Here is a 26,183-nt window from a genome sequence, read left to right on the forward strand (position 1 = left end):
ATCTTTTTTTTTGTTTTAATAAATTATGATAAGAAATTGCGAAACTGTCGAGCATCGTAGCGGAAGCCAGCGCACCAAGGCCAGGCATAACAAGAGGGCGGGGGGGGGGGGAGGGGGGTTCAAGTATTGAAGGTTGCCAGTTGCCTTTAGCAACGTCAACTTTACACTGAACTACTTTTCTCGCTGCGATCGGCACAAAATTGTGCTGCATAAATTTTAACCAATCCGCTCCCCTCTGATCCCAGTAGCCTGTACAACAATGACGTTGACAAGGACTCTTTCTCTCTCGCTAGCTCTCTCTCGTGCTCCTTTTAGAAAATTGCAGCTCGATCCTGCATCCGCATAAAGATGTAAGTTTATTGGAGGGGGAGGGGGGCACAAACCGAGCGTTCGCTTCTATTGCTTACTATGTCAAGGTTATGAGCGCAACACACATACATGCACACTACACAGTGTGCTGATGCCAAAAAGAAGCTGTGGTGCTTCACGCGAACGGTGCTGCTTTCGGAGAACTTCGATGCGATTATTAATGGAAAGATCATGTCCCGTTGACATCATGCCGTGCGACTGACGGCCATCCACGGCAAGCGGTGGCCACGAGAGCTACACTATAATGGATGCGATGCGGAAAAGAGCGTGATGCGGGGCATTGCTTCGTCGATTGGCTTACCAAAGTCACGTTCCTCGATCACTGACCATAAAATGTGCTGACAGCGTTTCGCTTCGAGCCACGTCACTCTCTCTCTCACTCATTCACTTGTCCTCCTTCTGCTATGAGCTGTACTTTCGTTCTGTGATGTGTTATGCTGCAATAAGCATCCACCATTTAAGCCAGCATCGAGTTGAGACGAGATGAAAATGCATCCGGTCAACATTTATCAATGTCCCGTTCCCGGGACCGTCGTCGATTAGGAAGTCATCGGGCAGACCGCCACAGACACCATCACACAGCAAGCTTCGAACTTTATTTCCGTTCCATTCCAGTTCCAGTACGTCATTTTTCCACCCATCAAGCGGAGAAGGGGAGAAGAAGAGGGGGTTGGTTCGGGATTTGACAAATTGCAAACGTGCCTCCCAATCGCAGCTGATTGAACTGAAATTCCTCGTACGTATCGTCCATTCCATTTGGCATCATTTTCGTTTCCGTATGCTCTCTCTCACTCGCCCTTTCGTCGCCATTGTTGTTCGGTAGCTGGGTGAGTTTTTCCACGAAAATCGCGGAAGCCCTCAGCGCTCCATTTCTATCCCTTTGGGACCGACGACGGAACAGCTAGCCGATACGCTTCGACACCAAAATGATGACAGATGGTAAGGCATTAATCTTCGAATATCAATCGAACAGCTCGAGCCCCAGACCCATCGATCGGGAAAATGTCATCCGCCTGTCTCCGCCCTCTCTCTGAGTTCGATTTCTCGCTACTTTCCGATTAGAAATCTGCTCAAAAAACACACAATCGAAAAGCAGAACCAGTTGTGGGGGGGGGGGGGGGGCCGTTCGACAGGAATCTTCCAAGAATTCGTTGATCTCACCTGGCGGACGCCGATGCCGGTGTCGGCGACTTGTCCTTAAAATAACCATCGTTACAGACCGGCTGGTGGTTGCCATCCGGGAGCGAGCTTACCGCAGCCGCAAATTGTTTCCAGTGAAATGGGTGGACGGGCAAACCCGGAAAAACGCAAACCATGTACCGGCACAACCAAGCACGTGTCCTGCGTGTCAGCTGATGAGCGAAGCTGTGCGAGCGGAGAGAAGAAACCGGTCCTACGTAAAGGATCCATGTGCAGGATAACGAGTGATACCGCGCACAATGGTAGCACGCACAGGCTGCTGTGAGCACTTTGTACCGGTTCCAATTCATACAACATGGATGAGACCGAAGTAAGCGTTAACAAGCATAGGTAGCAAGAATTTATAAAAAGTTTGTATAAACTCAACAACAGCCTTGGTTCTTTTGTGTGTTGGTGGAGATCAGTTAATGGTTAATTCATAAATTATGTATCTTATTTCTAATTGGTTTTTTATATGTTTTCAGTTACTTACTTACACTCTTCACTGCTTTTGCTCAACTGCCCGTCGTACCGCTAAGTTACTCAATACTGTTCTGGCATCGATTGAATTTTAAAACTGGAACGATAGAGAAAGAAATACAGCGTTCTGATCATTAATGTAAATGAATCTGTTCTCAGGCCAACCCAAGGAACTATTGTTTTTGTATTTCATTACAAAAATCTGCTACAAAACGGAACGACGAACAACAAATGGAAACACAAAACCAATCGGCACCGAATAGTCACTCAAACGGTTGCTGCGATTCTACGATCGGCTACTAGATACATAAAAATTGGTTCAAGCTGGTGTACTGTTTCACTTCCGTCGTGGAGGGGCTTTGGTACAAGACTACATTTATTCACGTCCGCGACGACCTCCCTCTTCCTCCGCTGGCTCTCATCAAACCCCGCGAGAAACCAGTGCAATGTTGACGCATCAAGTTTCAGCTCAGCAAACTCGTGAACTGCTGCGCCCGTCTACTGGCATGCCAGCGCCAGAAGAGAAAGAGGAAGGTTTTGCGGTCAAAAGAGATAAACCGCTCGGCTTCTTCTGCTTCTTTTTTTCACGTTTTTTACATGACTTTCATTTGCTCTTTTCCGGATTCCCAGCGAGGAAGAGAAAACAGTGAGAGCAGGGGAAACAAATCTGTAGAACAAGTACAAATCTGAAGATTTTCACACCAGACCGCGCCACGGTCGTGCTTTCCCATTTCCGTCAACCCAATCGATGGAGACGAGGAGAGAGGTGCAGGGGCCCATTTCAAAAATAACTTTGCAAATGTGTTAGACAAACGAAGACATTTTGATTTGGCGGATCGTGAGTTTGGTTTTACTTTCAGATTTTGTTCCTTTGTTTGGGCAACCAAGGTGAAAAGGCGGTTTGTCACCTTTTGCATGTCTTTTGGGTGGAATAAATGTAAAGCTTTCTTTGTTTTTCTTATTCAAATCATTTGGAGATTTCTCGCTTCTCGCTAAAGGTCGGGACAAGCTTGCGCGATTGGTTTGGAAACAATCCACTTCAATCGCTAATAGAAAACATTGAAAATTTAATTACGGAATTGATTTAATCAGCTTTAAGTAACCATCGTTTGTGTCTGAAAGGCTTCTTTACCACACCACCAACAAGACACTTTTGTGTTCCGAAATCAATGGGTCACTGACACTGCTATCATAGCAACAAAAGCATGACAAAACCCTTTGAAGCCAAGATCCCTAACCCTCTCTCTCCTGAGATAGTTCGGTTCTGTTACATCAAGAGCGTAAACGCCAATCAAAGACATTCTTTAGCTAAGGACCTGAAACCACAGAATGGAATAGTCCATGGTGGCGACGCTCTAGTCTCCTTTAGGGGAAGTGGTCAGTGTAAAACCGGTTCAACATTAGGCGTAAACCTTTTTGTGGTCACAATATTGCCGGAAGGTAACATGCTGGAACCGGTTGGTCAAGGACACTGCAGAAGGTTATCACCGTTGGGCATGTTGAAAACCGCAACATTATTCCTTGGTCATTAAAGGAAATACAAAGTGTTGGAGCATGATTCTTCAGTGATTCTTCGGGTGATGCTATCTACTACCATACAAATCAATGCGACTCAGTTAAATGCAGAAACAAACGTCATTGCGGTGCAGCAGCTGCACCACTTTCCAATGAAGCTTAATTTGATTTGAAATGCCATTAAAACCAATCAATGAATAGTAAATAACGCATTCCTGTGGTCGCAGCGCTTTTTCCCCTTTTGTTTATTATTATTCAACTATGTTTCGCCTATAAAACTGCTTTTTGGTAAACATATCAAACACATAACAAAAGCAAGTGACATGGAGCCAAGATAAATGCAGTTTTCATTGCGAAACTCCGTTGCACCACAGGGCGATGGTGGATAGCATGAAATTCCATTTAATTGCACAAATCCCACCTGTTTACACTACGCTGTATGCGCCTGGAGTGTTGGTTTTTTGCTGCACAAACAATAGAACGTTTGCGCGATACCGGCATCCACGGCCGGGACCGTGGTGTACTGCAGAGAATGAAATCTAAAGAGTGTTGTTCAACTAAACGAACAGAGCAAATGCGTCAACACGCGTTGCATAAAAATAGCTAATAGAATGTGGGACCCCAAGCCCCAGCAAATGGTATTGATTGCCTTTTTACTTCGAATTTTCCCCCCTGGGGGGGTGCCATTAATGGAGCAACGCGAGCTCGCGATTTGTAATCGAATAACTCACTTCGAATTGTTGCTCCGAGCAGAATGCAGAGGGGGTGGAAAAACAATTTCCACAATCAAATGCTCCAAGAGATGCTCATAAATATCTTCCAAACCATCATTTACGTAATTAAACGAACCAAGGCTGGGCACCCCAAATTGAAGCTCGAAATCTTCGTACTAAATCTTCCAAACTTTCAATCAAACTGCGACTTAGTGAGGGGTCTTAGCGACCGGGCCCGTCACTACTGCATCCACGACCACGGCGACGGTAACAGGGGATTTCCGGGAAAAAATCATTCAAATTACTTTACCACCGCACCGCAGCACCACCTCGCCACTCGCCCGCCGGTCCAACACGGCCCGTATTTAAAGACATCTTGTTCCTCGATTACCCTCGCGCCAAAAACCCCTTCTCTCGGTGCGGAAAATCGATCGCCGATCGCCACCATCGGCAGAACAGGAAGCAGGCCCAGGCGCAGCACGATCCGTGCTCGCGTGCCAACAGCACAAACCCACGAGGAGAGAGGGAGGGGGGAAGTAATTTTGAAATAACTTTTCGAATTCCAAATTCCGGACCCTTATTTAAGGCCATGGATCAAACGAAAAGGCACACGCTACACTGTGGCCAGCGAGGGCGCGCGCGCACATTGCGATTCCCATGAAAAAGGACATCCAGAAGGACCGGGGCGGCCCTTCGTTCCTTCGCTTTTCGGTCAAAAATGTAAAGCGCGATGCGAAGGGAAAAGCGAGGGAGAAAGAGAGAGAGAAAATTGGTCGACCAATAAATAAAATATCGCCCGAAGGACGATGCGGCGACAGGGCGCGACGGAGGGCAAATGGAGGTTTAATTAACATTTCAGTAGCTGGCCGTCGACGAGCCCACGGCCAATCTTTGGGGCGACCGCAGAGAGACCGTGTTTGATCTCATAATTTGAAGGGATTTTATTCATCCCTCCGGAGCAGCAGCGACTGAAGCGGAATCCGGAATCCGGTGCTTCGCGGGCTATCGTCCAAAGGAGCGCGGTCTCCTTTCGATCTCAGATCTCCTGCAGTCTTTTCCAGCAGGTGGGAATAAGGTTCGTTTCGATTATGTGCTTAGTGAATTTTGTGGCACGCTCTTGACCACGCATCAGAGCTAAGCAGTCGTTGAAATCGCCATTAACAAATTCTCCTCAAAATGTGCGATCTAGTGTGCCGATGAAACGCATTCTTGAACGAAAAAGCAATCAAATGAAACCGAAATCAAGTGCTTGCTGCATGCGTTTCCCGACAAATAAATTGAATAATTGTTTCACGTTGAATGATTTTCATCATGCGGATTACAAACGATCCAGCCGAATGAAGGCACACAACTCGAGTGGGATTGGTGTGCTTGATGCTTTCGTTACACAATCGAACCTCTGTTGCAATGAATGTCAATCATGTTTACATTCATGCCAATCGGTTCGTTCTGTTTGGATGTTTCCGGATCCAACGTCAATGAAGAAATTGATGTGACAAAGAGGCAGAGACGGAGATGAGAAATTTTCAATCTGTGATACCCACACACATGGACTGCCTTTGCACAACAAACAGTCGGCGCTCAAACGAGTTCTGAGTTCATGCTTATTTGCCATAACAACCCACACCCAGGTCTCGCAATTCATTTGATGAATGGAGCGCATTTGCTGGAACCAAAGCGAGCAAAATGTGCGAAAGTATTCGGGGGAAAGCACCCATGTTGATTGGTGGAAGTTTATTTAAATCATTTAAGACGTTTCCAATAAGCCACAATGGAACGAAAGCATTGAAAAAATATAAAAAAACAATTAATTCAATTCGTCGGTCCGGTGAAAAACTTAATTTGACAAAACCACACGTACACGATGTCGGACAAGGTAAAAAGTTTTAGAAGGTCCCAAAACCATGCACAAAATACCTAATTAGCAAACTTTTTTTTGCTACACAATAAAACAGCACACGAAGCCGTGGCCACCGACCAGCCCGGATTCCCGGTAATTTTCATTCCACAAGCATGGGACCATGCGGCATTACGAAATAAATCTTTTCCACAGCTCGTCGCGAATATTAAATGTACTAGCGGGCCGGTAGGACGGGGTTAGTGTGCTCGCACGGAACCGGATCGCTTGCCATTTTTTTCTTCTTATTTATCAACCTTGCCAACCTCACCGAAAAGTCCGCACCGAAAGGGTCACCGTGGCACAAAACAATGGCAAAACGGGGTTTCAAACGGGCGCGTTGGGGATTTTACACAATTTAATTAAAAGCTTCACTGAAAGAGAGCACGCCCCCCCCCTCTCTCTCTACGGTGCTTGCATTATTGTTTCGCGCACGATCCGGGCGGGATGCGGGGACAAGGACACACTTTCCGTGGCCAACTGCTTAGCACCTGGGCTCACGAACAAGCACCGGATGTGTGCGGTATGGTTTTAAGCCGTTTCTCATTTCTTCAGATGCGGGCTGCTCGGAGTAGAGATTTGTACCGGTAGGACCGGTGTGCGACAGTGCAGCAGTGGATGGTTTACGTGGAAACCGGGACGACTGTTGCACGATACAGGGATACACATATCTTAAATCTACTTTGAATGCGAAACAAACGTACGTTCACCCTGTGTTGTTATCACAAAGAGCCGAGCAAGCAAGCTAAATAAGCGCGATACTTTCAATCCTTTGGGGTACCGCGACGCTTGGCGCTACAAGTGTGGACCTTAATACGACTTCTGTTTCCTTTTTTAATTCCGCATCTCATCTGCGAAACATAAGGAAGGCCAAACGGTACCGGATGCCTACGAATGAATGTGCGATTCATGTTCTTTTCCAGTTTGGTTTGTAAGTTCTGGCAAGGGTAGCTTTAAGAATTAGAATTAGAATTTTTAAAAGAAAAAAATATTTGTTTTATAATACTGTGAAGCTATCTTAACCCTTAAATATTTAGTTATTTAAAACTATCACAAAATGGTTTAAATTTGATTAGTAAAGTGATCAAAGTTGCCCTGCTTGGCGGTATACCCAAAAACACGTGGTATTACCTGATGGAGGCGCCTAGTGACTCACAGATTTTTTACTCTCTGCTTGGTTTATTTCTTCAATTATTCAAAGTAGCAACACAAAACGATTCAAAATATCGTGTCTACTAGTTTACTAATCCCAATCGATTGTATTTTTATTAGGCAGAAATAAAAAGCAACTTTTGATGATCGTTTCTATCGTTAATCGCCGATTAAAAGTTGGTGTTGGATTTGGATTTTCCCTCTCGCCAAAAAAAAAACAACAACAAAAAAATAGCTTGTAGAATATCATGGGACAAACGAAAAATCGCTTACCGGCTTCATCATCCTCAGAATCGGACTAAACGGTCTTGCATAATTGATGGAAAAGCCATAGAACCCTTCCACTGAAGTCTCGCTGGGAATTCGGTGAATAGCCGAACCCTTTTACGAGAGTTTCATTTTAAACTAAAAGAGAAAAAACACACAGTCCCCTCCCTTGTTTGTCTCTTTATTCATACAAACGCACCACATTCCGATGAAAGGGCGGAACGAGCGGTCACCCTCGCTAATTGAGTTGATCAGCGGGAAAGTTGCCACCGAACGCTCAAAACTCAATGACCAATTACATAGGGATCGGTCGCTTGCTCGCTCGCGACCTACACAAATCAAATCAGGGCACTTTGGGGACTGGCCCCGGTGCCGAACGAGACAACTTTCCACATGCAAAACCTATTCCGGAGTTACTCAACTTCTGCCACCACCGGCCCCACCAGCCCCCGCAGCGTCATCATCGCATTTCGCCGGGAATCGTGAAGTTTAGTGATCGCTCTTCGTAGGAGCCCGCTTCCGTGGAACTGTGGTTGCCGGTTCAATTACTTCGCGACAGACTCTGCCCTGCTGTCCCGGCAGAACTAACACAGCAGCTGGCAGCGGGAACGGTCGCGAACCGTGCGAATACACGGTTGGCAGCGGCGGCGTAAAGTTTTCCCATAAATCCTGGCGAACGGGTGAAAAACTTTCACAACAAACGACCCACATTTCTCTCACTCTCAGAGGAAAAAACCCGCGACTCATGCGGAGCGACACCCGGGTTCGCTTGATAAAGTCCCATGCAACGAGCGCCGCCTGCCCTGTTGATCAGATAATCATACCAGTAATCTGTCGGCACACGGTAGAGGATTCAAAACAGCGATCAGCTAGATCCTAAATGTTTTTGAGATGCTTTTTGCTGAAGGCTGGAGCTTCCCTGCATCGAAAACGGAGACGAAGAAAATGCAAACGGAATGAAATGAAATGAGTTGTCTTAAAACCCATCGCGTATGACGTCAGTGCGCAGAATGGAAGAGAACGAGGGGGGCTAGATTGCAATCTTGGCCTTTTTAAAAATACTACTCCAGCCTATTTTGAGATTATTCATTGAGATGTTAGTCCGCTTATCCCGTTTCTGGGAAATAAAAATATCACAAAAGGATCCAAGCAATCATAAGAAGTTATGAGTACAAGATATCCAAAAATAGACCATCCAAATGTTATCTAAACATTTAAATTATCCCGAAAGTTAACAACAGCTGAAAACGGATGAGTAAATAGCAAACAACGTCTGAAATTCCAGCACCAAACTTTGGTGCATTCGTAGTTCTGAGGATGTTGTTCCCGACACAACCGATGAGCTTGTCACCTTACATCTCACAAAAAAAAATCTAGTGATGGCTGGTGAGTCGAAGGTAAAGTTTGTTTCTTTCAGCAAATTGAAAACAGAAAAATCTATTTCCTACTGCACCAACTAGTGGCGTGGTGTGTCATTTGAAAATTTTCCCCTTTTTCCTCGCGAGCCAGAACATGAACAGAACCCTGTACTCCATAAAGATGGTGTAAGAAGAGTTCAGTTCAGAGTTTTGTGACCGGACCACCCCGCTGCTCGTTTGATCGAGCAGGAGTGTGAACAGTCGAGAACCGGATAGAATGTCACTTCCTCGTACGGTTGGAACCCATCAGGACCACCAGGAAACATTCGACAGCAGCAGCACCTTTGGGCAACACTATCATCTTACGCCCGCCACACCACAAGACAACCCGCGAACGACGCGTGGAAGTGAAGGAGTTTTGGATTACCTTTTTTCATGCTCCTTCACTCATCTCCACAGTGTGCTCGTAGCAGTCTCGTAATTCAATAGAAAGTCTTCCTGGGTGACTTTTGAGAAAAAGAACGTTCACACACAACGCTCCGGTAAAACTCGGTGGCCATACCGTGAGTTCCGACGTTCTATTTGTGCCCCCGATGGCCCAACCATCGTTGGGAAGCGTTAAATTGAAACATTTCACCACAGCACCATCGGGAGCATCGGTTGGAAGATCGGATTGCGTGAACTTGGGGGGGGGGCGGGTAGGTGGAAGATGCTCTGCACTGGCTTCGCGTATGGAAATTGAATGTTTACCGTTTCGTGCGAAACGATGTGCGATGTAACGTGGTAACACCGGAGAACCGGACACCAACGTCGTGCACCGGTTGACGGTGGAAGGTGTCAGCGCGTGTGTGCGCGTGTATGTGTGTGTCACCTCGTTAATGCAAAATGAGGTCTTTGGGATTTTGCAATGGTTCGCGGAAAACGAGACCAACCGGAGCAGCAGCAGCAGCAGCGACACCAGCTTCACCTACATCTTCTTTGCATCGATCTCCTCGGTGGCGGCGGCTGTGGCGCTGGTTTGCACATGATGGTGTCCAATCAAACCGTCTAACCCGCATCTGTGCACCGTGACATTCCTCGACCGATTCCTCCAGGGACGGTTTTATAGGTTGCGGACTGGCAAACAAACAAACAGACGGGCCGGAACGGAACAGAACGGAACGGGCAGCTGGCAGCTGTCCCAATAAACTGACACTTCCGACACACAGCCTCGGTGCCTCGGCGGTGCTGACCGCTCGCTCTCCTTGGCGGCCTTTCCCGCGATTACACCACATCCCAGTATTGGTACAGCCAGCACGGATGGACGGGACGCGAATGCGAATTCCATTGCATGACAGATTGTTTGAAGATGTTTTGTGTCCGCAGCACGCCCAGGGTGCATCGATTTCTCCATCGATGCAGTGACGGAACTCCGAGTGTCCTCGTGTTCGAGCAACGGAGCTGAGATGATTCTTATCGATGGTCCACAGAGAGAGCTGGAAGGAAAACAAACCACTGACCACTGAAGTACCGCACTTGCTGCTGCTGTTAAGTAGCTGCCGTTCTTCAAGTGGCCTCCGTCGGTCTCGCGATCTCGCGTCAAGTATTAGGATGTCGGATGTCGGTGCTACTTGTTGTAGTTCTGTTGCGCGCGAAATGAAGATGCACCTTGTGCAATACTGCACGCGTTCGCGCGTATTGGATTGTCATCTAAAAACATACAAAGCGCGACACGATTGCAGAGACGGTTGCAGGTTGCAAACATGTGCTGTTGCAGCACACAATGCACTCGACGAACCGACGAGTGGCGAAGGTCTGTTTGAGTTGTTTGATCCACAAGTCCGGCAAATGTTTGCAGGCGGAACTCACAGCAGAAACATAATTACAAACAGTGCGCGACTCGACTCGGTTTGTTTTAGCAGGATAAACAATATGGAGATCATGAGATGAAAATAGCAAAGGCAACTGACTGAAAACCTAAAAAAGGAAACAAAAATCCTCAGCAAAATACGGCCACAAATGTAACCTGGAACTGTCCTGGATATCCTGGAGCAAAAGATGCACAGGATAGCCGAATGGCAAACCTCGCCTCAACTTGGCACCTGGACGAAGCCGTTGATTGCCTTACTTTGCATCGAATCGGAATGAGAACGCGCGGCCGCGACGAGAAAGTTAACCGCATAATGGCTGGTGGGTGGACACCTTCTTCCTGCCCATTCCCAGAACACAAATCGAGGCCTGACCTAACGCTCGCTGACCTCAAAGTCGTGATTCGCCTCAACAACTTACGTGGGGAAACGGTGACGTCAACAGCGACCGCACCAGACTCAACTGTACGACCTGTGCCAGACAACCGTAGACTGCGAAAAGCGAAGCCTTGGAAAGAACTTTATCCAACCTGTCTCCCGGTTGCCAATCCGGGCCAGGACAGGTAGGACGCGGGCCCCTTTTTTTGCATTTAATTTCCATAAATAATTCATCTACCTGAAGCTATTTTTATCGTGCAATCATAGACTTCAACATATTGTATGCATGGATGCCTTCCAGATCGCCGAGAGAAGTGTGTCCCGTGATCTTACATGCACGAATGCTGCTGATGACGGCAGTGGAGTGATTAGGTATGTGCGGTGTTAGGCCGCTACGAGCTCTTGAACAGCACGAGGCGTTTAACAGCGCGTGTGCCGTGTCGGGCCGATTGCATGTGAGAGCTGGTAACTAACTTCAGAGCAGCCAGAGTACTTTTCGAGTGGTTTATGAGCCCCGAGATATGGATAAGTACCGTGCACACCCCCGGTATCCGGTGGTTCTAAAGAGTTTTGAGGAGATAATTACATCGAATGATGCGGGCCTGGAGATGGAGCGATAGCGTGGAATTGGCGGCCAAGGACATTCCTTTTAGAATGATGTCGATAACGAAGGTTAGCCCGGATACTAGAATTTATTGTCATTAGACGTTTTCCAGAACAATACTTTTCCAATATCTATTTTTCTACAGAACCTTTTAGTGTTTTAAAAAGTTGGAATAGCAAGAGCTCACTAACAGTAAGTACAACCAATGAAAAGATGCTGGTATAGACATCTGTCTCATCTGAGAAGCGTGCAAACCGCACTGACAGTACGACATTCATCAAAACGGCAACCGACGAGTTGACGAATGGCTTTCGAAAAGACCACGACACGATAAAAACAACGATCCGATTTGTTAGCCATTAGTACGAGCAGCTGAGCATTCTTTCTTTGATGCTCCCGTAAGTATCTACGAGCAACCTTGAACTCCTGTTAGGTGGTAGAGTGGAGAAGATACGAAAAAAGTCACTTGACACAGAAGCAAAACCAACACCCGAAACAGAAAAATAAAAACCGGTAAAGATGTAATACCAAAACAAGGAAGGAAAAAGAGATTTCTTCCCCATTTCTGCTGCCAGATCTTACGTTCCACCCGAGTGGGTTCGTCGCGCACGGAGCGTTTACAGCCACCGAAGCGAACGAAAGTCTGAGACATTAAGGTTTGCCACGGGTAAAAGCATTTCATTGGCGTAAAGCTGTACTCTGGTACTGACTGTGGTTTGCCATTTCAAAAGAACCTTCAACATAAGGACAACCGAACAAGCATTTGTCTCAGTGGTTGATTTAACTGTTTTAGAAAACATAAACAACGTCCCTTACACGGGATAAACGGTGTTAAGTAAATACAATCCAATCCAAACTGGCTACAGACAACATGGAATCACAGGTGATCCGTATCAATATAATGTATTCCAAGAAAGCAATCAATTACATGCGATTGAATCTGGGCGTGTTCAATACGACCGCCAACGAAATGCCATAAATAATTTCCCCGGGAAAACGGGTTTCCCTGCCACTCCCTGCCCTGTCTCCCATCATCCTGCCACTAGGTATTATCCAGGATCAAATATTTAGTTGCATGTTTTCCAACACATCACTGATTCACGATCCGCCTCACCGGCGATTCCGGAAGCTACCACCACGCCAAACTCAAACTCAAATGACACGTTTTGGCCTCGTGTCACAGATTATCATTTAACCTACATTTCTCATGCTACCGCGACCCTGTACGCCCTCCGCCACTTAGCTGGCAAACACCCTTTTACCCACGGATTGATGCCATCGACCGACGATGAGTATCGAGCAATGACGCGTGCTCAATAGCGTTGCTGTTGGTGGAGTGAAGGAGCCAGCAGCCTTCTCGAAACTATCAATCAATCACACACAAACGATTCGATCAACGACAACGACAACGACGACAACGACGACGATACGACACGGGAACTGGATGGAAAAGGGGGAATGGAACGAGGTGTCAGGCGAGGTCGTACGATGAAGACAGTTTCGAGGACCAAGGGAAGGTGGCTCCGTTTGGCCTAGAATATAGTGATTTACTTGCAATACGATACACAAGCTAATGAAGCGTTCTCTGGTTCCAAAAACAATTAAAAGCTCGAAGACAGTGAACACATCATTTCACGAACTTCGTGGCATTAGGAAAGTATTGTTTTACAGATTCCCCAGAAACTTCTCAACACATTTCACCGGCGATGATACGACCAACACTCAACTCCCATGTGCAATCCTCGTGAGCTCGTGATGCCGAGCATTTCCTGCCAACTTTCCAGCGACAGGTAGTAGTGAGCTGCCTGTTTCTGCTACTGACACTATGTCAACCGGCGATGTCATAACTTTTGCTCAAAGAATTGTCTGACACGGCCGCACCACATTTCCGAACCATGTGCCTCGTTGCAGGGATCTCGGAGCTTGGACGCGAGTAAACCCTTAAACTGCCACCAGTGCCCCGGCTGATGCTGCCATGCATACGATTCGTGGATCGATGACAGGCAGGTTCCACTATAAATAGGATTTTCCAAACCAAGATCTCTACCTTCGCCACGCTTTTTGGAAGAAAGATCTGCTTCCGCGCACCATACGAACTCCGTGCGAATCATTTGAATGACTTTCTGGCTTGCCCCAGCAGAGCAGCACCAACCAATTTTCAAGGGTTAAGGGCGAACGGAAAACTTTCGGCTTCGGAGCCACCAACGGAAGCACAAACATGGGAGAGAGAGAGAAGGAAAAAAAACACACAAAATGATTGACAGCTTAGTAGAACACATCTCCGCGTGGCGTTCCGTTGGAACACTTGTCTCGTCTCACTCCGGAAGCGGTGTAGAGAGAACAAAAGCTAAACTCTGGAACTTTCTGACAAAAGAAAAGCCTCGGAGAAGCTACGCTAGGGAGCGCAGATCAGGGAAAACGTTCGTGCTCCGTGAACGTTCGCTGTGGGCGCAGCGCAGGAACCAACCAGCGGGTGAAAGGAACGGTCTACCGGAGGAATTGTTCCGGGTATCGCAGCGCGAAGTCAGTCGGTCACAACGCGCATCATCGCGCACGACCGAGAACGTAGAAGATTGCCTTTTCTTTGCACAACTTTCGCTACCTTACAAAAGAGGAAGGATTCAACGAAAAGTCTTACTAAGGCGTAGACCGGCGGATGCCAGCAAAGGATCCCGGTATTTGTGAGCGAAAAGGAGGAACACAAACACAAATAGCATTAAAGTTACACTGTTCGCGTTGGGCTGGGCTAAAAGCTAAAGACATTCCCCCCAGACGCCGGTGCTATGCGAGGACCGTGTTGTTTGCCTGAGAATGGCAAGATTGTGGTCTGTGGCACCTGAAATGACACCATAATACTGTCGAGCCCATTGTGGCCACTGCCGGACCCGGTGCCCGGTGACCGAAGCGTCGTCACTTAATGCATAAAACACAACGGCAACCACGGGAATGCCCCCATTTGGCGGGGGTACGGGGGGAAAAAGGCTCCACCAAATGCCGTCAATGGTTGTTTGAAGCGTCGTAAATTTACTTTTATTATTATAACCTCCGGAAACCGGAAACCTGCCAGTTTTAATAATCTGACTAATCCATCGCTGGAGTGCGGGACGGGGGTTTGGCCCTTTCGTCGGCCACAGTGAGACGTCCTAGGCGTCCTGGCGTGGGCTGTGTACATACATGCTAATCAGCTGCCAAACATCACCGTCAGGCGACACCTTCCGGCTCGGCAAACGATCAAGTTCCGAAACCGGAGGTAATGGATGCCTCATTTGTAATGTTTTGTTTTCTGCGTGCGTGCGTGCGTGCGTGCGGGCGAGCATTCGAGCTCGGTGCCCGGGTTCTGCTTGATGGATGAACGGATAAATGGATGGATAGATGGATGGATGGATACGCGGGCACACGTGCGCTCGCGTTCGCTTCGATGGCGATGTCCTGGGTCTGCGGCCTTGCGACGGTTGATTGGTGGCTGCCCAATGAATAATTCAGGCTCCTCCCTACGGTACCCCGACCCAGCACGTGGCACAAACGAGTGTTGAAAATACCGCGAAACACTCGGCGCTTCGATAATGGAACCGTACCGAGGGGCTGTATGCCCAGCGGTTCGTGGCCACCACTTCCCTGAAGGATACTCTTACATATTTTAAAGCGAAATTCGCGAATCTCGTATGTACCATCGGGGGAAAAAAGGGCGGGAAAATGAGAAAAACATCAATTATTTTCACGGAGAAACTCATGCTCCGCCCCATTCCGCCACACCGAAACACGACCGATCACACCGACCTCGCATCATTCCAGATTCCAGCTTCAGCTGCACTGGCAACGGGGACAAAAACAATTAATTGTACGTCATATGCAGCACCGGACAGCGCTAAATGAGTTTATACTGTTTCCAGCAGCTCTATTTTGTGACTTTCTCTTTTTGGAGCATTCGCCGTGGCCAAAGCGCAACTGAATTCGTAATAGTGGCCGCTATCCCATCCCGCGTCAAGCGTGTAACTTTTCGATTAAACCAAGCCACCGTTACGGACAAAACATCTGGATGGTGCGCAGAGCACCACACAGTAAATGTCCCGTCTTTCTGACGGGAAGAGGAAAGTTTTATGCCACATTTGACGGCCCTTTTGCTCTGCCGTCCGGATACACATTCGTCGACAGTACTGCCAGTAGCGTGGGTGTAGCGCCGTCTGATGAAGTTTTAGCTTTTTCAAGCCACAACGATTATTACTGTTTAAAGGATGGAAATGTAGTTTCCGGTAGCTTTATCGCGGCAATTTGAATGATTTATGCAGCATTTAGACTTTTGTAAATATCATAAGGCAACTTTATAAACAGTTAGAACCAAGCACAAAGTTTAATGGGAAATGGTTTGGAATTTGCAAACACAACCCGACAGCACGACCTCGAGATTATCAGAATCAAGCATAAAATCCAATCCTCAGATAATCGAGAACCTTGCTACGATTTACACCCAAAAAATCTATCATTTTCTATCGAAAAACTCTATAATTTTTTATCTTCCTTGGATATCATGATCTGGATTTTTTCTCATTGAGTATTATTTACTTACTTACTTATCAGGCGCTACAACCGACGAGCGGTCTTGGCCTGCCACAACAGATTCCTCCACCGCTCGCGACGCTCATTGAGTGTTATCTTTCCAATATTTTTTTCCGAATCTGACAAAGCATTCTTGAAAAACTCTACATTGATGTGACATTTAGTCCATCAAAAATCAACCAGCCTGCTTTTAGTTCCTATTTAATCTACAAATCCACTTTACAATTCAATCACTTGATCAATTGAAATTCCATTTTATCTCTGCATACATTGAATGCTTTAATTGGCTAAAGGGATGAATGTGTCTTTCTTGGAATTTAAACAATTCAATATTCATCGGAGAAACTAACGAAAACGGTCGAAAGTAGATCATGCATCCCCTTCACCTGGTAAATTCTCTTCTATCCCTCCTGAAACTACCCGGAAACTATACACCCAACTAACCTGGCAAAGCCCATCCGTTTCGTTTTCCCGAAAATCCCTCCTTACCCACAGCACACCCACCCGCCCGAAAGAAGCGAGCTCATAAATGTCAAATGATGCCAAAGGCCAAACCAACCTAGTGGCCTCGCTGGAACGTTGCGGGAATGGCTGGAACACCACCACCACCAACACCATAAGGTGATGGTGTGCACCTAGGTCTAGGCCAGGCTTTTATAATTTAATTATCCCTCCAACCGAACCACCAAACCTCGATACCGGAGTGTGCGGAGGAGGAGACATACCACACGAGGTAAGCATAAGCCGCGTGAAGTTGTGGCTGCCCGCCTCGAGGCGATACCAGGAGAAACCGGTGACGACACGTCTCGCCCCGAAAGTATAGAGATTAGTCGCTCTAGACGCCAAACTTACCTCCGTGGCATGAACTTGAAGCAGATGAGGTGATTGACGATTGTTTAGAGTGAGATCGTTGGTGCGTTCTGGGAATACCACGCTATTGCGCAATGGAGAGCATAATTAGACGAGATAAATAACCTAACTAACTTCATCTAAAGGACATTTATCTGCATTAAGCTCAGTAAATTTGGAGTATTGTGTTTTGGGAAGGAAGTAGAAATTGGAATAACAGTTCCGGGCACATCAGGGTTACATCCTCTTACCTCTAGGGACAACGATACCCAGGATAGCGACAGAGAGCCTCATGTAATCATCCTTTATGTTTCCCAGTTTCAACAAGACTTTTTGCACCTCTTTTTGGGATCAAAATTCCACCGATCGGATGCGATGGGCCTCTCGTGGCGACCCCCCTTCTGGCGCACCGCAAGTGTAACAGTTTACCTCGATTTTCGGTTGATTTTTCCATCGCTTTCGGCCTCTCGGCAATGGCTCGTCGGGCTCTCACTCTCAGCCTCTCGTTAGTTATGGTTCCACATGCCGCGCTTGTCGACGCGAGTGTAATCCGGCAAACCAACACACCGTCCCCGACGGTCCGGAAGGAACGAAAATCCGGAAAACTAACAGATGGGACTGAACGCAACAAAACCAACGAACGGAAAAAAACCTTCCATCCCAACGGTCTCCGGAAGGACCGACCGATAGGAGAGGTTAGTCAAACTATCCGCAGGATGCCCGGCGGTTTTTTTATTCTCCCCCCGGTCCTAGCCTTCCACTCGCCTAGGACTTGACACGAGAGTCCTTGGCACAACATTCGGCATTTCGACGGATTGCTGTGGCCCGTTGGGACATGACGGAAAGGAGGGCAAGTGGAAGAGTGGGGAAAGTACACAGATTACACGTTCGAGAGCTAACGTTCGCTCGGTCGGGCGGAATGACTACGTGAAAATGCGATTAATGCGAGACCGGCAGGCCAACTGACCAACCGCTGGTCAATCGCTCCGCTGGTCGCTGGAATGAATCGAACACAACGCATCTGGCATTGTTGGACCATGGACCCACTCCACTCGTACGATCTGTCCTGAATCACTTGGCACTGATCGGCCACTTTACTCCCTTTTCTTCCTCTCTCTCTCACTCTCTGCACGATGGTTCTTTTGCGAGCAATAAATTCGATGACCATCACACATCGCATCAGATAGGATGGCCCTCTGCCCCTAACGACCTCTAACGACCTCTCTTCTATTCCTCTCTTGGCCATCCCCGGCTCTATAGATATGGAGGAACATCCCACGATGGCGCACAATGTCTTACCAATTTCTGGTTCACCGAGCTGAGCAACATCCTCATCCGAAAGCGATGCGATAGTGAGCGCCAACATTATGCTGTAGCACACAACGGCCAGCTAGGCCGACCACTGTGATTCTGTGCTTTTTCTCCGATCCCTGGCACATCAATCGATATTTGGGAAACATTAAACAAAAGTAAAGGCCGATCGGATCCTGAGGAATCCCGGAATGTTGGGCCAATTTTCATGCCACGCGGAAACAAAAACAAAACTTTCCTTTCGGTCGGGGTGGGCGGCCGGATCTCGAATCTGGAATTTTACACCGAAACCCCTTCGCATCCCATCCCACGCTCCGATTACATGTTTTCCCTCAAACAGAGGGAGCCCAAGCAAATAGCACACCATGATCAACATGGACACGAACACACGCGCGCGTGCGCGCGCGCACCCGGTGATCCGGAGGGGCGCACTGTCGAAGAGACAGAGAAAATGCCACCTCCTGCTGAAACCCCTTTTGCAACCCGCCATGGCCCTGGCCCATGGCATGCGAAGCAAAATAAAAACTTGCTCGACCGGCGGCTTGTTTATTTGTGCAAACGAGACCCAAAAGGGGGTTCGCGGGGACGGGGACGCGGGCACGAAAGGTATTTGGGAATCTCCTTCATTTCGGTTTGGATTCGTTCGATGCCCGGAGAACGGGGCACGGAGCACGGTTGGACGGGAATAACAACAAACACATCCGTATCGCGCGATACGGATACCGACGGAGGTTTCCCGGTGGTTTGGCCGGTTACATGTTCCGCCCGCCGAAATTGGAAGCGGAATGGCGGAACGGCAAATGTTACCTCTTATTTTGCGGGCGGTTTCGAGCGCGCCTTTCTGTCCTGGCGGTGATACTGGTGACGCTGTTCCAAGACGCTGTATCCGCTTTTGAATCTTTCAAACACTGACTTTCTACTGTGTACTGCGCGCGGTTGAGAAATGCTTGTTCTTTATTCAAGACTCTAAGGCACAACTGAACTTGCGAAATGTTTCACCAGCGTTACTACGATTGAAAATACGTACGGACACGATATTAAAACCGACGCTTACTTCGATTGCAAAATATACCAAAAGGCTGTCTTCGGTACTCTGCAACCCTGATCGGTTTTTACATCTCCGAGTTGGTTTCGCAAAAAAGAGACAAGGAAACAGACAGTGAGAGAGGGAAAGTTAGCTAAAAACCGACATAAAACAATTCACTTCCGGGAAGAGACGCTCTACTTCCGACACACCGGAACAAAAGGATACACTCGTTACACATAGGCCATGTTTTAATAATTTGCGGACCAAACTTTGGCGCCACGTTAAACGAGCGATACGCCCCGAATCCCGTTGTGTCCTGTTGTTTAAGGACCTCAACATCCTCAGGGGGGAAAAGTGATTCCATTCCACAAACACTCGATATACGTTCGTTACGTTCCTCCTTATTATTTTTTTTTTTTGGGGCTATCATGCCGTGGCGTCTCGATACTCGCACCGATTTATGGTCTTTTGTTGAAGATAATGCGCCATGAAATGGCCGCTGACCAACTGGGAAGCGAATGGGAAGAAGTAAAAGAAAGGAAAGACGGCCAGTGCACGACTTTTGTCCTTCGCGCTGGCTGGCCACCACCAATCCAGGACCCGATTGTTGTCGTGGGACCTCCTCGCTGGGACCGTGATTAATGGTTGCGATGATTGGAAGAAGGGACGGACGGATGGGTAGGCAGGCGCTAAACGAACTCGGTTTGCGCATTTCCTGTCGTCACGCAAACAAAAGGGAAACCACCAGTCCCGCCGTGCGCACCGGCGAAGGTTCGTCCACGATAGAAATCCACTCGCGACGCAGCGACTGACGGACGGAAAGTTTCTTATTAACTTCTGCCGTGCCAGAATGCCACGAGGTCGGGCCCCGTCCCGTCATTCCGATGCCGTAAATGTGTGGCACACGGGCACACACATAAAAGATAGGAGCGAATAAATGAATGTCTCTGTAGGCGACACCAGCTGTCACCGAAGACACTGGTCGACGCCAACGTTTACGCGGGCACATCACTTCAATTAGAAGTTCACTTATTTCCGGAACGTCCGGAGTCCGGAGATCGGACCTGTCCACCGGAGCTAACGGGAAGCATCTGCCCACAAAGCGACGTCCTTCGTGTTACGTCGCGTGGTGGACACGAGATTAAAAAGATATGATTTTCACACCTCCGGATACCCGGGTGGAGCTCTGGTCCGATCTGGTTTGACCTGTCGAACAATTTTGTTCACCGCACCTCACACGCTCTCTCTCTCTCTCTCTCTCGTGCTGGAGCAGCAATACCAAACGCTGGACTGAAATATGATGCTTTCAGATCATGGACATCGCATGAACGTCCGCTACAGAACCGGACACTCGTCCGCCGGTCCGCCTCGCTCTTTGCCAGCAGGGAGCAGCAGCATGGAAGCATCCCAAAAAAAAACAACACCTCCAAGCGAATGATTTATTACGCTCGACGACCGGCCAACGGTCAGGGTGCTACAAAACGAATGAAAATTGATTTTTAGCTGACACTTCCATCGCTTGCCATCCAGATTCTCGCCGTGCTCTCGTCGTGGTTTGTGCTCATTCCGTGATCCACCATCGTCTACGGTCATTAGTCTTGCATAATTTCGTTTCTTATCTTATCGGTGAGCTTACGATTCAACTAAAATGGACGTCGAAAATGTGTTAAACTATATGTTTTACCAGTGCTTTAGCGCCTTTAGATTTTTATGAGCATTTTCCAGCAACAAGGCAATTTTTGTGACGAGTTTCATAAGCAACACTAGTCAGGCATCCTGCTCCAAGGCTTATATTTCGTTCGAAAGGGCACCAGCACCCCGATCCTGATCGTCTTAGCGCATGGGTGCGCGGAAGATGACCGGGAAAATGCTGAAATTGAACAGCATTCCCAGCCGAGGGAATTCCGACACAACCGACCAAACGGAAGCAAAACGTTTACAAAAAGCACAAAACACTAGGCGTCTCCATGCATGCCGACCACGCGATGCTGCTACGCTCACCGTCGATTTACTGTCTTCACGGATCCGTTTTGTTTTATTTTCTACACGCTGCTGGTGCTGTTACTATTTGCTCATTGCTTCGAGGGGGGAGGGAGGGAAGACAATTTGCTTCACTTCAGCGAATTGAGAGCATTTCGCTAGCAGAGCATCTTTTGCGCAACGCTGTAAGTACGGACATAGGCGAAGGCGCAGAGCAAGGAATGGCCCAAAAAATAATGGCCCTCTGGGTGCCGCCGCTCTGTCCGCCGAAAAACTGCTTCGTTCAGGTGAAAACATGATTTGGTGGCCGTGTTGTGGACGATGATGGCACCTTTACAACGATACACACGAGGAATTTTCCTGCAAAAGCTCTTTTGTGACGAGACTACAGGGAATAGGCAGCAATCGTGCTAACGTTCGGACGAGCAGCAGTTCGTTATCGTTGACCATCCAGGAAGCAATTGTTCCGAAATTCCTGCCCGAAAGACTGGTCAAGTTCCACTCTCTGTCTCTCAAATACGATGACCATGACAGATCCATCGCTAATGAATCCCAAAAATCATTTGCAAAACTTTCGTCTCGTCTCAAGTGTATGACTCCTCCGCTTGACACCGGGCCAGCGTCATCGTTTCGGTGGTGGCCAATGTGAAATGGAAATGGAACCGCCCGACGGTAACGAGACGCTATCGAATGCTATATTTAATTACACTCTTAATGAAGCATTAGGCCCAACACGCCGGTGCACAACACGGTTACGGTGCACTACAGAACCGGATATTGCCCATCTGATGGACACTGATCTCTTTCGCGGATTGCGGATTGCGCACCGGCACTGGCCGAGAGCAGATATTAATTTCTAACATGCACCAGGCCGGTGCAAAATGCAATTAGACGGTTCGGGTAACGGGATGGCCACCGACATTGATCGACGTCGCTAATGGTCGGTGGTCTTTGGTCCGAGAGGAAGGGACGGTCCGCATCGAAACGGATCATTTATCTTTTGTTTTTCCGACATCGCGCGTCATGCTCTCCTGCATTATGCCGAAAGGGGGCGAAGATTCCTAATTTGCAGTTCGCTCGCTCGCCGGATGCCAAATGCACACAAGGGATCATTTATTTCCCCCTCCCGAACCCTAAGCCCGACTGACTGACGACATTGAAAAACCCCGCGCTTCGAATTTTGGTTCTGGTTCTGGCCGTAATGTGGCCTCGCCAGCCGTCCAGCAAGTGACGCACGCCCAGCCACGAACCCACCGAGCAATGTGATCTTTCGATCTTCGATTGACGCTCTTCGATGCGATTGGCCAACTGTGCTCTAAGCTCTGGTTTGGTTTGGTTCGAATTTTACAGAAAACCGGCGGCACAAACACAGCGGGATCGTCATCCGCATCGTCGTCGCCGTCGCCATTGCAGTCTGGAACACTTTTCTGTCGCAATTGCGCAATGTTTGTTTGTTTGTTTATTTATTTATTCGCATCGATGCCCCGCCGATTCCTTGATCCGTAAACGTACATGAGCCCCGCGCCGACCGGCAGTCTCCTCGTAAAAGGAAAAACACTCAGCAGAAGTGTGTCATGAAAGTGTTCTCCATACTCTTCGTAGGCGGATGGCGTAAGGGGTGAAAGGAAAATATTGAAAAATCTACGCAAGCGTGATAGCGATCTAGTGAATTACTTATTGTTTACTTTAAATTTCCAACTTTTATAGCGATAATCTAGATGGCCTTGCCCAAGGTTTCTCTGGCGGAAAGCAGTTTGACACTCCAAGTCATGAACTGATGGAATCGAAGAAAGAAATAAAAAATATCTTCAAATTCGATCATCCTCTCAGTTGGCCATTAGTTTTATTCGAAAAACTTTTGACACAGCTTGACCGGCAAGCAAAGTTCAACGGAAATTAGCATCATTCGATGGACCAGCACAATACCATAAACGTCATCTGAATTGCAAATACGGACCCATCTCACGGAGAAGTCACAACACCGATCAGAAACCAGAAATAGATCCATCCATACGGGGCAAAACGAACAACAACCAGAAGCCTTACCTTCGTCATTTCCGTCCAACACAATACGCATCTCAAGACAATTCCAAGGCAAGACCTTCCCGCAACTGTCTCCCACAGGATCGTCATCGCTTTTGTAGCCGATTGGCCAACCCTCGACAGTGACTCGAAGCACCCACCGCTCAACAATGGAAAATGGTCCACCTTCACGATTTTATCAATACAAAAGCAAACACTGCGTACACTGGACTGCCTCGCGGTGCCCCCAATTTCCCTTTGACAAATTTCCCTACTTTCGCCGATTGTGCTATCTCTGCGCCCTCGATGCGACGGAGTAGAAAATCCTTGGAAAACGTCGGCGCGAAGGGCGTGCGAGCTCCCCCACGAAGACGCCGCGTTCTTATCCTCGACCTCGAAGCCGAAGTCGTGCCAACGAAGCCAAGAAAGCGGCCACCCGGCAAGAAAGATAAATAGCGACAAGACAATAAAACAAAAGCCCGCGCTATTGCACACGGCGCGCGGCCGTATTGAAGGCGCCCTTCGCCTCCTGAAGAGGTTCCTCGTGGAGGAGCAGCAGCACCCATACGTGGCCGCAGCCGCGCCCACGCACGTGTCTGTGTGTCGTCGTCGTCGGCGGCCGCAATGGGGTGCCATAAAATGGCTGATAAGCTCCACCAATTGGCTTCGGTTTCGTCGAACGCCGTGGACCGCATTTAGCTCCCGATGAGTAATGGACCAACCGCCACCAATCCAAGGGGCCTCCAAGGGGCTTGTTGTAGTTGCGTTGTGGCCGCTCACGGTTGATTGAAAATTGAACCGAAGACGGGCATACGGCGCAGAAGAAAAGTCGAGGCCAAGGGCTTCGGTTGGCATTGGTTTTCCTCTATCTTGCTGTACGTCGAGGTGGTTCCCAGATTTGACTGGAAGTAATTGCTCTATGCAGGCTTGGACTCATGCGGAAGACGAAAAGATTTCAGGGAAAATCACCGCTGGAAGTACAATACGCGATTTACGCATCATTTACCTTTTCAAATAGCGTCCTTCTTAACTTTATCGGAGCAACAGGATCGATGATCAAACGTAATCTAGTAAGCAGCGTGGTCTCCAAAAACAAAACCGAACAGTACAAATTGAACACCACAATCGTAATCGTAACACCACTCAACTAACGAATATCTAGTTAACTCTTCGCCTGGCTGCTATCAACCGACAGACAGCAGTAGCTCCACACTCAACACAATCTCTTCAATCCTTGGCCTACAACTCTTGGATGGATTATCCCTCCACACGCAAACACAGACACTCACACACGCGAGATCGCGGAACGTTGTTCAAGACTTTTCAGTAACCAGGCAACCAAAACATCAGAAAAAAAAGCCCGATAAACTTCTTTTACGGTACGATGACGCTACCGCTGGCGTTCTCCGGCTTAGGTGGCGTTCTTACTGCGGGTTTTCGCTACACACGACGCCATCGCTATCGGTATTATATCTGATTTGAATACGTTTTATCACACCGGAACTACTGCACTTGCACTGGCACTCTTCGGGCAACCTTTGCCAAACACATTTCACATTCCATTCACCGCAGTTTTTATTTCCAATCAATTGATTTTTACCTTTTATCGGCGGCTGCTTGATCTAACTGATCTTGCGTGACTAAGTGTGTTTGAGGATTTGTTATTTGTTCTGAAGTATGTGTTCACTATCGCTCACTCTCTGCACAACGCACTACACAACGCTGAAAGACAGAATTGAAGCGAGATCATCTTCACAATCCTGAGGTGTTCTCTCAGCCATCAACCGACAAACCAAGAGCATTCGCGGAATCAGGTGCTGCACCGGTGACTTCGACGAACTCCACCATTCCACTCAAAACACTCTAATGTAAGGGAACAAACAATTGAGTCTAAAAGGGGTTTGTGGCTGAGATATGCTGCGGAACGGTTCTTCGGAACAATGCTTCGCGTTCAAGTGGAACATAAAGGCAAACTCTCACGCTCTCTCTCTCTCTCTCTAGTGATTCTAATGAAATAATGCCCTCGGACTCGGTCAGAATTTTTCCTATTTCCATCGACCGGAATAGCAAAACAAACCCAACTTAAGGGGAAGCCACTAAATTGATTTTAATGAAGTCTGGATTGAACCGACCCAAGATGGACGCTGGACCAGCTGACCGCTAGCGATTAGAACATGGCTGCCAGTTAGTGAATCTTGCAGAAAACCTAAAACCATCGAGGGCCACAGTCCCAATTGGCGGCAATACCGCGTACCACCGCGTGTGACGTTGGCCATTGTTCGCCTTCTTCTTTTTCTTCTACTTCATTATTTCAGTCCAAATTGGGACAAATTAAGTGTCTGACAATTTTACGACGCCTGACATCCTCGATAGAGAACAACAACAAACGCAAGACCGGGAAGGGGAGTGGTGGCAAGGGGAGGGCCAGTTGATCCACAATGACGCTGACGCGCGGATGAACCATTCATCTGGCCAGTGCCACGTACAAGCCGTAGTATCTCCGTGTGCGTTGTGTGCTGGTTGTGGGATGTTTTCCTTGTGTCTTATGACTTCATCCTGTCGCTTCTTTCGGTACGCTGTTTGTACACCAAAGCCCGGAGCGAAAAGAGCGCGCGCACCCGCGTTCAAACGGCACACTATTTATTTGTTGTCCACTTAAGTCATAATCAGATCAATCATGG

The 26,183-nt window shown here is 47.9% G+C and overlaps 1 protein-coding gene across 7 annotated transcripts in view; it reads right to left on the reverse strand.

The window, feature by feature from the left end:
- The window catches only part of LOC126572522 (high affinity cGMP-specific 3',5'-cyclic phosphodiesterase 9A), a 116,131-nt gene that overhangs the window by 58,034 nt on the left and 31,914 nt on the right, over positions 1–26,183 (reverse strand). For 4 of the 7 annotated variants that reach the window (XM_050231907.1, XM_050231902.1, XM_050231904.1 and 1 more), the window contains 2 exons: positions 24,509–25,224; positions 2,042–2,125 (listed from right to left, as the gene is read on the reverse strand). The gene's annotated coding sequence lies outside the window, so the exon portion shown is untranslated. The remainder of the gene's footprint in view (positions 1–2,041; positions 2,126–24,508; positions 25,225–26,183) is intronic. The other 3 variants (XM_050231906.1, XM_050231901.1, XM_050231905.1) reach the window with 2 other exon arrangements.

Source organism: Anopheles aquasalis, chromosome 2 (genome assembly GCF_943734665.1).
Source record: "Anopheles aquasalis chromosome 2, idAnoAquaMG_Q_19, whole genome shotgun sequence".
NCBI classification, from domain to species: domain Eukaryota; kingdom Metazoa; phylum Arthropoda; class Insecta; order Diptera; family Culicidae; genus Anopheles; species Anopheles aquasalis.